Consider the following 12761-nt stretch of genomic DNA (forward strand, 5'->3'; position numbering starts at 1 on the left):
TTCCACTGGGTGCTTCCCCTGTTCGGCCAACTACTCAGTGGGCCTCACCCAGCGCCCCTGTGTGCCATCCCCAGGGCATCAGTGGCAACGATCCTCTCCCTGCAGTAAGATCTCAGCACATCCTACGTACATCTTGGGATACAAAACAGTGCTCTCTGCACTCCAGACCACTGATGCCACTCCAGATTTAGTGCATTTATTTAAAAACAACAAACATGCTCAATTATTTGCACGCTGCTCGGAACCATAATTTACTCAGAGGTATGAGCTCTCAGGTTTCTGGGGGATTGCTTCAAAATGTCAGATCTAAAAGATGACTCCCATGTTAGTGAATACGAAACACCCATTTATATTTTTCATTTTTACTTTGATTTAATTTTCAGACAATTCAACTTTCTTCGCCATGCCTGAGTGCCTGAATTCATTCCACTTGTCAAAAGAGACAAATTTTCATAATCACAAAGTAAAACATGGTAGCCCTTCCTTGGTGACCACATATTTCAAATCTTTTGGTCTTCTTTTCCTTGCAGAAAATGCTTTTCCTGGTCCAGTGGGCTGGCTTCTGACCACTCCTAGCCAGCCTTCACTTGAACAGGCAGGGTGCAGGCTAAACACTCACGTCTGCTTTGTTATGTTAACGGACATCTGTAAAAAGGGAGATGATATTGTCTGGTCCTGCTTCTGCTACTCACGTCTTTTTTTCTGTAACTTGCACTGGGAACAGTCTGTGTCTGAATTTATGGGCCGGAGCATGAAATATGCCCCGTGTGCTAATGGTTCTCTCTGCCTGGACCACAAGGCTCTGACTCCTGTGCAGGGCTCGGAGCCGTGTTCATTTCTGAGGGGTCAGAGGCAGTTGAGGTTTCTTAGCACCACTGCCAGGGCCATGCACAGAATGTACGAGGGACTTTCTTAATAAACTGTCACTTTTTCCATTTATAAAAGTAACATATGTTCTTTATATAGAAATTCGGGAGAAAAAATTACATCAACTGGAAATACCAGGAAGCTGACCTCTAGTTGCACCATCAAAGGCAAAACACAGATAACAGGTAGGTATAATTGCAGATCATTTTTTAAAATTAAAATTTGCTTTTAATTTTAAAAGCAATTTAAAAATAAATTTAAAAGCAATTTTGTTTGCTTGTTTTTTCAGTACCGGGAATTGAACTCATGGCCTTATGCTTGCCTGACAGCCTCTGTGCCAGTAAGCTACCTCCCAGGCTCCTAAAAGCAATTTAAAAGCAAATTTTAATTTAAAAGCCTTGGCTGAAGGGAAGCACCTCACCTAGGGCAGTCCAGCCAGTGCGGGCAGTATGAATGCCTTTTCTTTCCATGCCATCCCTGGTCAACTCCAAAAAGCCACCCTGGTGACCCCAGTGCTCAGGGTGGGTCCAGGCCTTTGTTGTGACAGCCTCTCAGCTCAGCTCGCCAACCATGCCTGACAATGGCTCTATCCCCTCCCGCCAGTGCCAAGGGTGTTGATGCCATTGCCTCTGTCTGAGAGCCATCCTGGGTGTCTCTCCAGTCTGACCTCTGAGTGTGGAGCAAAGCACCCAGGAGACTTGAAATGTGCAACTTTGGTCAGGCTCTTAGATACTGAAGAGTGGATCCTTTAGCCAGGCATGGTGGTACACGCTTGTAACCCCAGCATTGTGAGCAGCTAAGGTAGGAGTCCAGACTGAGTAACTTAGGAGCTTAGGAAGACCTTAGAGAGACAGAGAGAGAGACACACAGAGACAGAGACAGACAGAGAGACAGAGACAGACAGAGACAGACAGAGACAGCCCAGTGTACCATCAGCAGGCTCCAAGGCAGAATATCAAGGCAGGGGTGTGGTGGGACCAAGCTACTTGGTTCCTGGTGGCCCTCAAGCAGAGCGGGGAACAGTACGGAAGAGGAAGCAGACACGGTGCCCAAGGCCAGGCTTCTAAGGCCCACCCAGACACACCCTGGAGCTTGCTTTACTATGTACTAGGTGTTCCTAATCCAGTGCAGTTGACAGACCAGGATTAGTGGTCACAAGGACACCGGGGAGAACCATCCTTGGAAGAACAGAGGCAGGACAGCGCATGGGTGGGGCACTGAGTGAGAGCTGGCCCAGCAAGGTGTCTGCACTGACCCATGGGAGCTGTGGCATGTCACTCCCCTGGGAGTGAATTCTGAGCTGACTCCTGTGTGAGAGCCCAGGTCTTTACTGCACCCGCATCAGCAGTGCCTGTGTGGACCGCCCTGGCTGAGATGGTGCCTTCAACCAAGACAGGTCCCCAGGCCAGCTGACAGGGAGAACGCAAGCCAGTAGCACCCCTGAAGGACCCGAGCAGCTTGTCCCCACCGCACCAGTGCCTTGCAGTAGCAGCACCGCCTGTCCCAGTAGAAAAGGCACACAGGTCACCATACTTGAGTCACACTGAAGGCTGCACACAGACAAGAGACGCGTTCATCAGCACGAGGCCACAGGGCACAGAGAGCCAGATGCCTGCCCTCCAGCCCGACCCAACCCAACCCAAGTGAAGGCAGGGCAAGGCGCTTAGAAATACACCTGCTACCCCGATCAGCGTGCAGTTATGTACCGGGGCCAGCCACAGCCTTGACTTGGGAAACCACAGTGTAAGTTAACCTGGGATTCCAGCACTGTCTCCCACCAGCAGTAAACTCAATATTTTTAAAAGTAACAACTGAAAAAGCAGACTTTTCAACTTATTTGGGAGGATTCTTAGTGCCCCAGCAGGGTTCAAGACAGGCTCACCTTTCTGTTTACTAGGGGGCTGGGGATTTCAGGCCAAGGAAGAAACTGCCACAAGCAGACGCCCACAAGACGCCCCCAGATGTTCCCTAGGACTCTTCCCCCTCATTCTAGCACCTTGAAGCCTTCCCACCTGATAAGGCACGCAATGTCTTTCCCATCTGACAAATGGGAACTCAGAGATCCAAAGTCTAATCCAGGGTCATCAGAATGTGCCCTGTTTGGGAGGAGGCTCCGTGTGAGGCCCGTATCCGCCTCTGCCTGTTAGCAGGATTGTTAATGAGGTCATGTTTACACCCCCATAACCGGGGTGCTCGTCCTGTGTGGAGCAGTGGCCTTATCACAGTCGTTGTCTTCCGTTAGACAGGGGTGCACCTTCCTGCCTTTCTTTTACCCCTCTGGTGCTCCGTGAGCCGCGGTTCCCTAACGGGGAGGATGGGGCCATCTGTACAGAGAACAGGGACGGGGCACAGCTCGACGGGGCTTTCACTTCAGTGTTAGGAAGACCAGGCCGAGCGACTGCTCTCTGGGGTGTGCTGCCCCTGTCACTCACCCGTCACCCCAACTGTGGAGACGGGACAGTCATCTTGAACCCCTTCTCTTCAGTCTGCGACAACCTGATTTCATCCCATCAAAACTGATGAGTGGGTCTTTTGACGGATGGCTGTGACAAAGATAACGGGAGGGAATAAAGCCCCATAAGACTTTTCTCAGTGTCGCTCCCCTTATAAACGCCAGGCCATAATAACATGTGAGAACGTCGTATTTGAATAATATATAAATACTGCTTCTTCATTGAATTAGTTCACCAGCCTGAACCTCTGAGTTCCTGTCTATAAAATCTGAGGCATGGCTTGGTCATCCTGAAGACTTGTCCCACACTCGCGATCCACGGTCAGGGGCTGTTCCGTGCCTCTGCTTGCCCTGGAAAAAAGCAAGAATACTGTAGAAACTAAAGGAAAATCGCATCCTCCCCGCACAGTGACAGCTCCCCCGAAGTGTCTGCTGCTCATCACAGAACATGGTTAGAAACTGCTTATGCTGGTTTTTTTTTCCTTTTTTAATGTTTTTGTTTCATATAGATGCAGTAATGGAATCATTAGCAGACAAAGACACAAAGCGAGCTCTAATACCCCCCAAAGCTTATTGCAAGTTTAGGCTATAAATTGAGATTTGAATTACAAAAATGACAATCTGGAAATTATTTTTAAAACTAAAAACATCTTTAAAGCATTGAAACAGCATTCCAACTCAGTGCTTCCGTGTCCACCCCCCTCCCAAGTCAGGGTGTCTCCTACAATAGCTTTGTTGTTACCCTTTTGGCTGAAATTGCATGAAAGCAGCATGATTTACACTGGCAGTTTACAGGATAAATTGGGCAGAAAAGGATCGCATAATCTCAAACACATTCAGTTTACCAGATTGCACGAAGGTAAATGGGCGAGGCATGTGATCTTTGAAGCAGGGAACAATGATACTAATGATTCAGTAATGCTTTCATTAGCAAAAGTCAATAAATGCACACTGTGTTTTAGACAACTCTCGTCAAAATGCTCCAAGTCATGCCCCCACGAAATCTGAATCCAACTGCTAAAAGCGTTGCCTTTGACAGGAGTGTTGGGAACAAGAATGACAGCCACGTTTCTGAGGTTTCTGGGCTGCTGGCTTTCGGCGGGGAGCAGAGCGGTTTATCCACGAGTCACGGGCATTATGTGTAGGTCCCTGCAGAAGAGGTGTGCGCGCAGCTGCTCCATCGGGGTTCAGCCCCCTCCGCTCTCCCCACACTGCAGTGCTGCCTCTGCCTTCCTGGGCCAGTCGGCATTCCAGCTCCACAGGCAGCCGGAAGAATGTCAGAAACAGGGAAGTCAGTCCATCCAGCATCTCAGTCATCTCCGTGCACAGAGAGGCAGAGTGCCGAGGCCTAAGACCCACCCTAGCATTCCGACCGCATCTCCCAGACCCTCCCCACTCTTTGCCATTCCCGAAGCTTCCCCGGCAAGCTCCTGTCTTGGGTTTTTTTTGTCCTGGTCCTCTCTGTGATCTGTACAGCCAATACCTTCCTGAGCAACCTTCTCCTTGAGGAGTCTCATGCTATTACCCTGATTGGCTTTTACTCTTGTCCGATAAAATGAAAGGCTTGTAACATACAATTTCCTTACTTTTATGTCTGTTGTTTAATATTCGTAATTTCCAAGAGGGCAGAAATCTTTGTTGTGTGACGCTGTATCCCCTGGCCCTGAAATAGCACCTGGCTAGAAGAGACACAGAATAAATATGGGAAGGAAAGAGAAGAAATTATGTAATAGTAAAAGGAGATGTTATATTAGGGTGATTAGAATTATTTTTTATTTCTAACATTTTTACCTTATTATGAAATTATACTTTAATTTCTAAACATCTATTACTAAATAAGGAATATTCTCAGAAGGAATACATTAAAACATTTTTTTCAAGTTGCTGACTTACTTTGAGTGTGTCACTGAGAAGTGCAAGCAAGTACCTAAAGCACCGTCAGCCCTCATAATACTCAGTTTTATAAAAAAGTGAGTCAAGAAACACTGGGACTAGCATGCAGTCCCAGAGCAGTTGCCTCCTATAGAAGGCACTTTCTCGGGGAGTCTGCACAGGTCCCGGGGGGCTTCTTCCTATCACTTTCCACTGTCATTCATTTTACCCCGATCAATCCAGAGCTCTCGACAAGGTTATCCACAGATGATCAAATAGGTCAGAAAGAGCCTCCCTGTCCCACTGACCCCGTGTCTACCACCTCTGCCCAGCTGCTTAACCCCATCACTCTCGAACTCTGTCGTGTGCCTTTCCCAATATTTTTGGATTTTGTAGGTCTAGGCCTTGAGGTCAACACCATAGAGTCTAATTACAAAAATTCAAATCCTATGCCAAAGAGTAGGGAGAGAAGAAGAGATGGAAGGATTGGGGGAGGGAGGGCAGAGAGAGAGGGAGGGACATGAGAGACCCTGGAGAAACAGGCCCTGGGGACGGTTCATTGGACAAGGTCACATAAGTCTCCGGGGTGTGCCAAGCACGCAATAGGGACAAAACATTCTGAGCAGTTTAGGGGACTGTCACAGAGAAAAAAAATAAGGGACCTCGTGAAGCTCAAATAATTTTATTTGTTTCATTCCTAAACATTTGGACTCTACGAAGTATTTGTTTGATGCTCTATTTGGGACTCTAAGCCTGAATTCGGATTTTGCTCCACTGTCTGTTACATTTTCCAAAACTATCCTTGCCTTTGATCTGCATTTCAGTGTGTGCACAAAACCAACCAACTCAGATCACTACCCTACACCCGGCCATTGCTACTGAGGATCCCATCCCGCCACCACCGTCACACACAGAGCTCCCCGGCAATCTGACATGAGCAAGGAAACACCATGTAAGTGCCACCTGGTGAAGAAGAAAGCTGTGTGAGGAGCACCACCTGGGTGGGTAGCAATTGATGGAAGAACCCTTAATCACTTACCACAGATAGCAGCGCTTAAACAGAAGAACCCATCCAATGAGCACCGTAACTCAGTGCTAGAATTTAAGTGATCTGAACTAGAAAATGCATAAGTCAATCAATAATCAATTAATAATGCCCAGAGTGTACCAAAACTGAGCTCCATAGCTTTTAATCCAGGTCTGGTTCCTTCACATGACTTTAGAACCTCCAGCCAGCTATCATGACTTTGGAGACCCAGTAAACTGTCCCCCAGGTTCCCTGACGAAGCTGTCAGGACATTTTAATTGTTCCTTCCCAAATATCCAGGAAGACTGGTTCACATATCTACTCCTGTACTTATTCATGGACGTATTCCATACTGTGTGTAATTATAATTTAAACCCCTATCCATTTTGATGAGCTGATTTATTCAACAGATATCCATAAAGCAGCAATTTTATGTCAAGAACTTGTGCCAGAACTTCTTTTCTGAGTACGAATCTAGACAATTTCTTTCTCAGAGATCAACAGTCTGATGATGGGCACATCAAGAAGTGTGACAGTACATCAAATCCTACTGCACATTTTTGCATCTCTAGACTATGTTTTCCCTTCTTTAAAAAAAAGACAAATATCTTCTTTAGTAGAGAAGCACCAAGGGACCTAGCTAAATGGATAAATATTCTTTTTTTTCACAATTTGTCCCTTTCCCATCTTGGATTTTTGTATCTATTTATACAAATTCAAATAAAAATGTTAAGGTCAAATGAGATCTGCCAGAGACAGGAAAATCCTTAACTACTTACGTCTGCATGAAATGCCCAACGGGATATGTTGCATATTTTTAACTTGCTATTAGGACCTGCATATTGAAATGTGAGAGTTCACACGCAGAGGGGGAGTAAATTGTGTTACATTAAAAAAAAAACATAGGGTTAGTGTCTGCTTTTTTTCTGCAAATGATGAAAGATGCTTTCTTCCTCCAAATGAGTCATGAATGACTCATCTTCTCTTGGGAAAACCTGAAGTGGCCTATGATTTGATTGCTTTTTCTGCTGTAAACACATCCAAGAAGTAAAGCCCAGGAGATAAACAATAAAGAACCTTGTGAAATTCAAGTAATTTTATTTGTTTCATTTCTAAATGACATCACCTTGAAAATGGTTTTTAATGCAAAAGATAAATTCTCTTTCATATTGGAAATATTAAGTGGGAGGCTACTGAATCAATCAGTTGGAGTTGCATGTAAATTGTATTTAGGGGAATCTTTATCCATTCATAGAATTCATCACAAATATTGATCCGATTCAATTTTCTATGAATAAAAATCATAGGATGACTTTCATATTTCTTATGTCTTTCTGATCAGACACCATTCCATTCCCTCTATATTTCTTTTCCTTTACAGAACCTCTTTGTAACTATTTTGATAACTTACAAAGCTAAGAACGTTCAATGTTCAGAAAAAAAACACCAGAGAACTTTCTGAAATTCATTGTACCCCAAAGGCTGACAGCAAGAAAATACTTTCTGGTACATAAGAAAGAAAAACGTATTTGGTATGACTGGCTGTTAATATGTCATCAAGATGAATCATAAGTCTTATTCTTGGGAATCTTAATAAAAGAAGTCACCGGAGATGTGGAAAGTACAAAAATAATCACCAAGAGGCTTTACCTTTGACTAGAACCTAGGGAAATTTTGAAAGTATTCATTCACGGAGACACTTAAAAAGACATTGCCCAAATTTATCATTGTCATAAATTCTTGCTGACTACAAAGTTTCCTTAGAGTAATTTACAATGCCCCTCATAAAGTACTTCATCAAAAAGAAACTCTTAGATTTAATGCAGAATTGTAAATGCCCAAGGACTCAGGGACAGTGGTCTCAGCCAGTCTCTAAAGAAAACAGAGTGATCTCAGGCTCCTGAAGACAGTCTGCTTCCATCTACAGCTCCTGTCTTCTAGGTTGTCACACAATTCTTCAGCATTTTTTCCTTCTGGGACTCCAGAGAAGGACATGTTTTGAGATAACTGAAATAACCTTCTCATTTTCAATCGTCTAACGGGAGTGGGAGCAGGGGGAGTGGGTACTCCAGAGTTCTGGGGCTACTCTAACAGGATGCAGAAGAAACAGCTCCCAGTTAGTACAGCCAACACCTTGAACCCACATTCTGGACTCTGGTGGAGCTAGCTGGTCCCACCAGGTGTTTCTGAACACCAGGTAACTGGTGTCACTTTGTCTTTAGGCTTGGAAAGTTTTAGTTAGCTGATGCATCGTTTATAAGATAAAAAAAAAAAAATCTGTACACGAAAGCACAGAGTCATCTAAGGCACCAGAATCTGGCCGCTGTTCTTCCTTACGAGCCCTGAGCCAAGAACAAAGCCTAGAAGCTGTGCGCTCCAGCTCTGTGTCCTCACTGCCATGGACTCCCCCTTCCAGATGCTTCTAATCGCCCACACTTCTAAGCCTTCCCTCTAAACCATTTACTCGACATCTAGGTTATGCACAGCAGCTTCATGGACACCACCGGCAAGCACTTCCTCGGAAGCAGCTCCATTTCGGGCCGCTCCAGCCACACATCCTACTGTGCTCCTGAGAGTCTTGAGCCTATTTTTAGTCTCTCCCTAAAAATAAACCTGCCTCAGGCACAGCTCTGCTGACGTCACTCTGACACTCCAACATTTGAATGATTCCAAGAGTCTACGCTTCTTATCTAGCATTTCCCTTTGCTGTGACAGCCAGCTGCCTAGTGTCACTGCCCACTGCATCCTTAAATACTCACAGACACATGAAATGCCCCAGGCTCGTCCCTCATCACTCCCGGGGCCGCTGTATCTGCTCTGTTCTTGGCCTGCACCTATCTGTCCCCACTGCTACTTAGCCCAACTCTGTCTTTCCTCCCAGGTCAAGTTAAAGTACCATATTCTCCACCAAGAATCCCTTCCCTCCTAATCTCTATCAGAAAGGTTTGTTGTGCACCTTGCTCATGCAATACTATTCTGATGATCACGTTTTGCCTTTTTCTTGGTTTTCATAGTTATATTTTATCTCCGATGTTAGGTGGTAAGCTCACTGAAGGCAGGGATTCCTCTCTGCTCTGATTCAGGCTTCTCCTCTTCAGCTAGCATCGTACTGTTGAGTAGACGGATAGAAGCCATCCATGTGCTAACCTGTCAAGCTGATCCCGACTTCCAGCCACAGGTAAAGGGCATTTGCTTCTCTTTTCATGCCCGTGAGCTCTAGATAATCCCTGTCAAAGTCGTGACACTGGCTGCTAAAGGGGATGACAAAAATGTAGCAGGAGCCAGAATAGAGACTCAGAACAGACCATGATGAAATCTCGGTTTTTATAGAGAATCTGAAGACCTCCAGCCTCGGGGAGGTGCTAGACCTCTGTGGTGATGGCAGGAGGCACAGGGTGAAAAGGGGACTTCAGGGATGGCAGACAAGAAACGGCTTGTGCCTCTGCTCAAAGGTTTTGAAATCTTCAGGGAAACACTATTGGTTGGAGCTTAGAGTTTAGGAAACTAGGCGATGAGAAACAAAGCTGGCACTGTGGACAGAGCTTTCCTGTGTTGACAGCACTCTAAAAAGCAATCCCTTGAGCCGTTCACACCTCTTACCTGAGCCTGCATTGCTCCCTTAAAGATAAGTTCCTTGATTGACTTCAAGAGCTCTGTGACCAGGGGAACCCCAGTCAATGGGTGTTGGCAGCAACAAGAAGTGAGCATAACCAAAGAGGACGGAGGATTCAGAGAGCTCGGTGGAGCCACTCAAGTGGGAACTGGCATCAAAATGCCTGCAGGCTTTTCCTGCAAGCTGGTAACTGGAGGAGGAAAGGCAAGAGGGAGCTGGTGGAAAAGAGGTTCTGGGAGCTGCCATAAGAAGCTTCTCAGATGCTGGCAAGCTGGGTGAAGTCACTGATCTCAAACTGAACTCACTTTTCTCACAGTAAAAATGGACTTAGGAAGGAGGATGGGAAAAGGCTTTGAGACGTTATGCACATGCACCAATTTCCCCACAAGGAACACAAGTGTACGACACAAGTGTACTGATAAACTAAAGAATTCTGTGGCACCTCTGTTCACGCACTGAATTATCTCCATGATTCTGGTCGCAAACAGAACTGAATGAAAACCAAATCAAATGTCCCCTTAAGGTCAACATTGAAGCAGACCCTGAATTTGATTCTGTTCTCATGTCACTTAGTTTGCAGCCAGAACCATGAAAACAATCAAGTGTGTGGACCAGGGCACCACGTCAGCAACGATGACCATCATACAGTCATTGACAAGCACCTACCTAACACAGAATACAAGGTTCCGTCCTCTGAGCAGCTGTTCAGAGGGAAGCCCACCCCCATGTCTAACGGGGAGGAGACCGAAGTGCACAGGGACTGAGAAGCTTGTCGGAGTCCATACAAGGAAGGAATTCATGGCTGAGAGGGGTATGGACGCTAGCAGAGGGTTGCCCAGGGGCTCCCTGCCACTTACCACCCTCCTCTCTGGGCTGGTTAGAGTTCGCCTCCAACATTTACACTGGGATGTCTGGACTATTACAAAAACGGAAACCTTTTGGGAGAAGGAAACTTCTTGAAGCAAGTGGCAAAAGTGCTGCATTTCACAGAAGGCCAGAAGAGCAGGACAGAGCTACCGCCACAAAGACCAGGACGGCTCCAGCCTGTGCCGCGGCCACCCCGGCACAGTCACGGGCTCGCTGCCCAGCGACAGACATGAGGCCAGCTGTCCAGGGCTCCCCACGAGGCAGGACTTGCTGTCAGCCCCAGCCTTCAGCTCTCAGCCCTCGGAAGCAACGTCCTCACTGGAGGTCACCTGGGCAGTGTGGACAGGGCAGCGTGGACCCATGGCAGATGGAGGCGGGGGGATAAAGGCCAAGCCACGTTGGCCTGAAGAGAGAATTCCAGATCTCCGGTGTCCCAGCCCGGCCCACTTCGCCCATGTGTGTTCCTCTCTGTCCCTTCCATAGGTGTGGCCCAAGGTGTGCTCCCCATAAAAGCATTGCCTGCCGACCATCTCAGCTCCCAGGGAAGCCAGGCTGCGACAGACACACACCTGTGCCACCCACCGTGCCTCTGGGTCTCTATTTCCCTGTCTTAATTTTATATAAGCCTCACATCCCTCTGTATTAGGCAACTAGAATCAGGAATTTTCTGTGATTAATAAAGGATGAGAGGAGCTTGAATGTCCACGGGATAAAGCTGGAGGGAAGGGAAGGTGAACAGGAGATTTCTCTGCCTGCACTGGGGCTGGGGGAAGTTTGCAACAGTTTGAGGATGGTAGTGGGGATCTAACAGGTTTGGAGAGGACTCACTAAAATTAGGAGTTGTTATCTCCATTGGCAGTTTGCAAGAGACACATGTAAATACCGGAATCGCTTTTTAATTACTCCTGAGTGCTGGGCTGAGAGATTAATATTGCACTCCACACAGGCGTGGGGGCCTTGACTTTGGGTGTCTTATTCGGGGTAATTAACACTAGCTGTTTTAACACACAACCCCAGATCTCAGTGGCTTAATATAATCAAAGTTTCTCTCTCACTTACATCATACGCAGCTGAGGGTGGGCGGCTCCTTCTGACAACCCTCCTGCAGCAGTCTCTCCTTGGCGTGCCATTTTAAATGTCTCTGAAATTATCGCCCAGTCTCTACGCTCCGGCCCAGCCAGATCCCCAGCCTTCCTGTCCAGCACCTCCCATCAGCCTTACCCTGCTTCATTGCTGGGAACTGCAGATCAAAGGCAAAGCCACCTTTGCCTCTGGTTTCCAGGTGAAATCGCCCCAGAGGCTGCTGCTGAGTGGTGAGGGAGGACAGTGAGAGAGAGGCGGATCTCTCCAGCCTCTTCCCAGCTGGGCGGCCCGGGAGAGGCTGGCTCCCGGGACAAAGGCTGTGCTTGTTCTCCGTGGTGCTCCCTACAGGTCTCACTTCTCCATGCTCAGTCACCGGTATTTCTTTTACCCCTCAGTCCTAACACTCACAGAAGCCCTTGGCAACAAGTGTATTGCTTTCTAAACCCCACCCATGCCTTGATAAAAGGGTCTTCAACTCCCGTGGGTGGCACTCGTTGGAAGGCTCGGAGAGGTGCAGTGTTCTTTCTGTGCTCAGGAAAGAGGGACAAAAGCTGGGATAAATTTTCTATCACCTCCTTCCCATTTCCTTTTTCTGGAAAGCAAAGTCCTTGGACATCTGAGGGTAGTGTCCTCAGTCCTTTCTAAGCTTTACTCCACAATTCTATAATACATAGAATCTGTTTCTTGCTTTATGTGTTTATTTTCATTTAGTTCTATATTTTTAAATTTCTCCTAATACTTCCTCTCATTCAATGAGTTATGTAGAACTGTGCCGTGCATTTCCCCAGATGTGAAATTTTCCCGTTACATTTCTGTGTGAATTCTGTGTGAATCCATGCGGTCAGTACCTTCACAATTCTATTACTTTGAAATTTAGGGGGTTGGTTTTATGGCCCAGGAGACACTGAAGTCAGCGTTTGTTGTTAGGTGTTGTTGCCGTTTGAGTGTCCCCGCTATCTATAACTCGTGTGGAAGTTCTG

General features: G+C 46.7%; 1 long non-coding RNA gene across 1 annotated transcript; it reads right to left on the reverse strand.

Moving 5' to 3' along the window:
* Window positions 1-3511: 3511 nt before the first annotated feature.
* LOC134475637 (uncharacterized) lies at window positions 3512-12118 on the reverse strand. Its single transcript, XR_010046812.1, has 2 exons — window positions 11920-12118; window positions 3512-3670 (listed from the first exon to the last, which is right to left on the reverse strand). It is a non-coding gene; the product is annotated as an uncharacterized LOC134475637 (long non-coding RNA).
* Between the last annotated feature and the right edge of the window lie 643 nt (window positions 12119-12761).

The sequence above is a fragment of the Cavia porcellus genome, unplaced genomic scaffold (assembly GCF_034190915.1).
Source record: "Cavia porcellus strain 051 isolate PalLab524CR breed Dunkin Hartley unplaced genomic scaffold, mCavPor4.1 scaffold_4, whole genome shotgun sequence".
Lineage (NCBI taxonomy): Eukaryota > Metazoa > Chordata > Mammalia > Rodentia > Caviidae > Cavia > Cavia porcellus.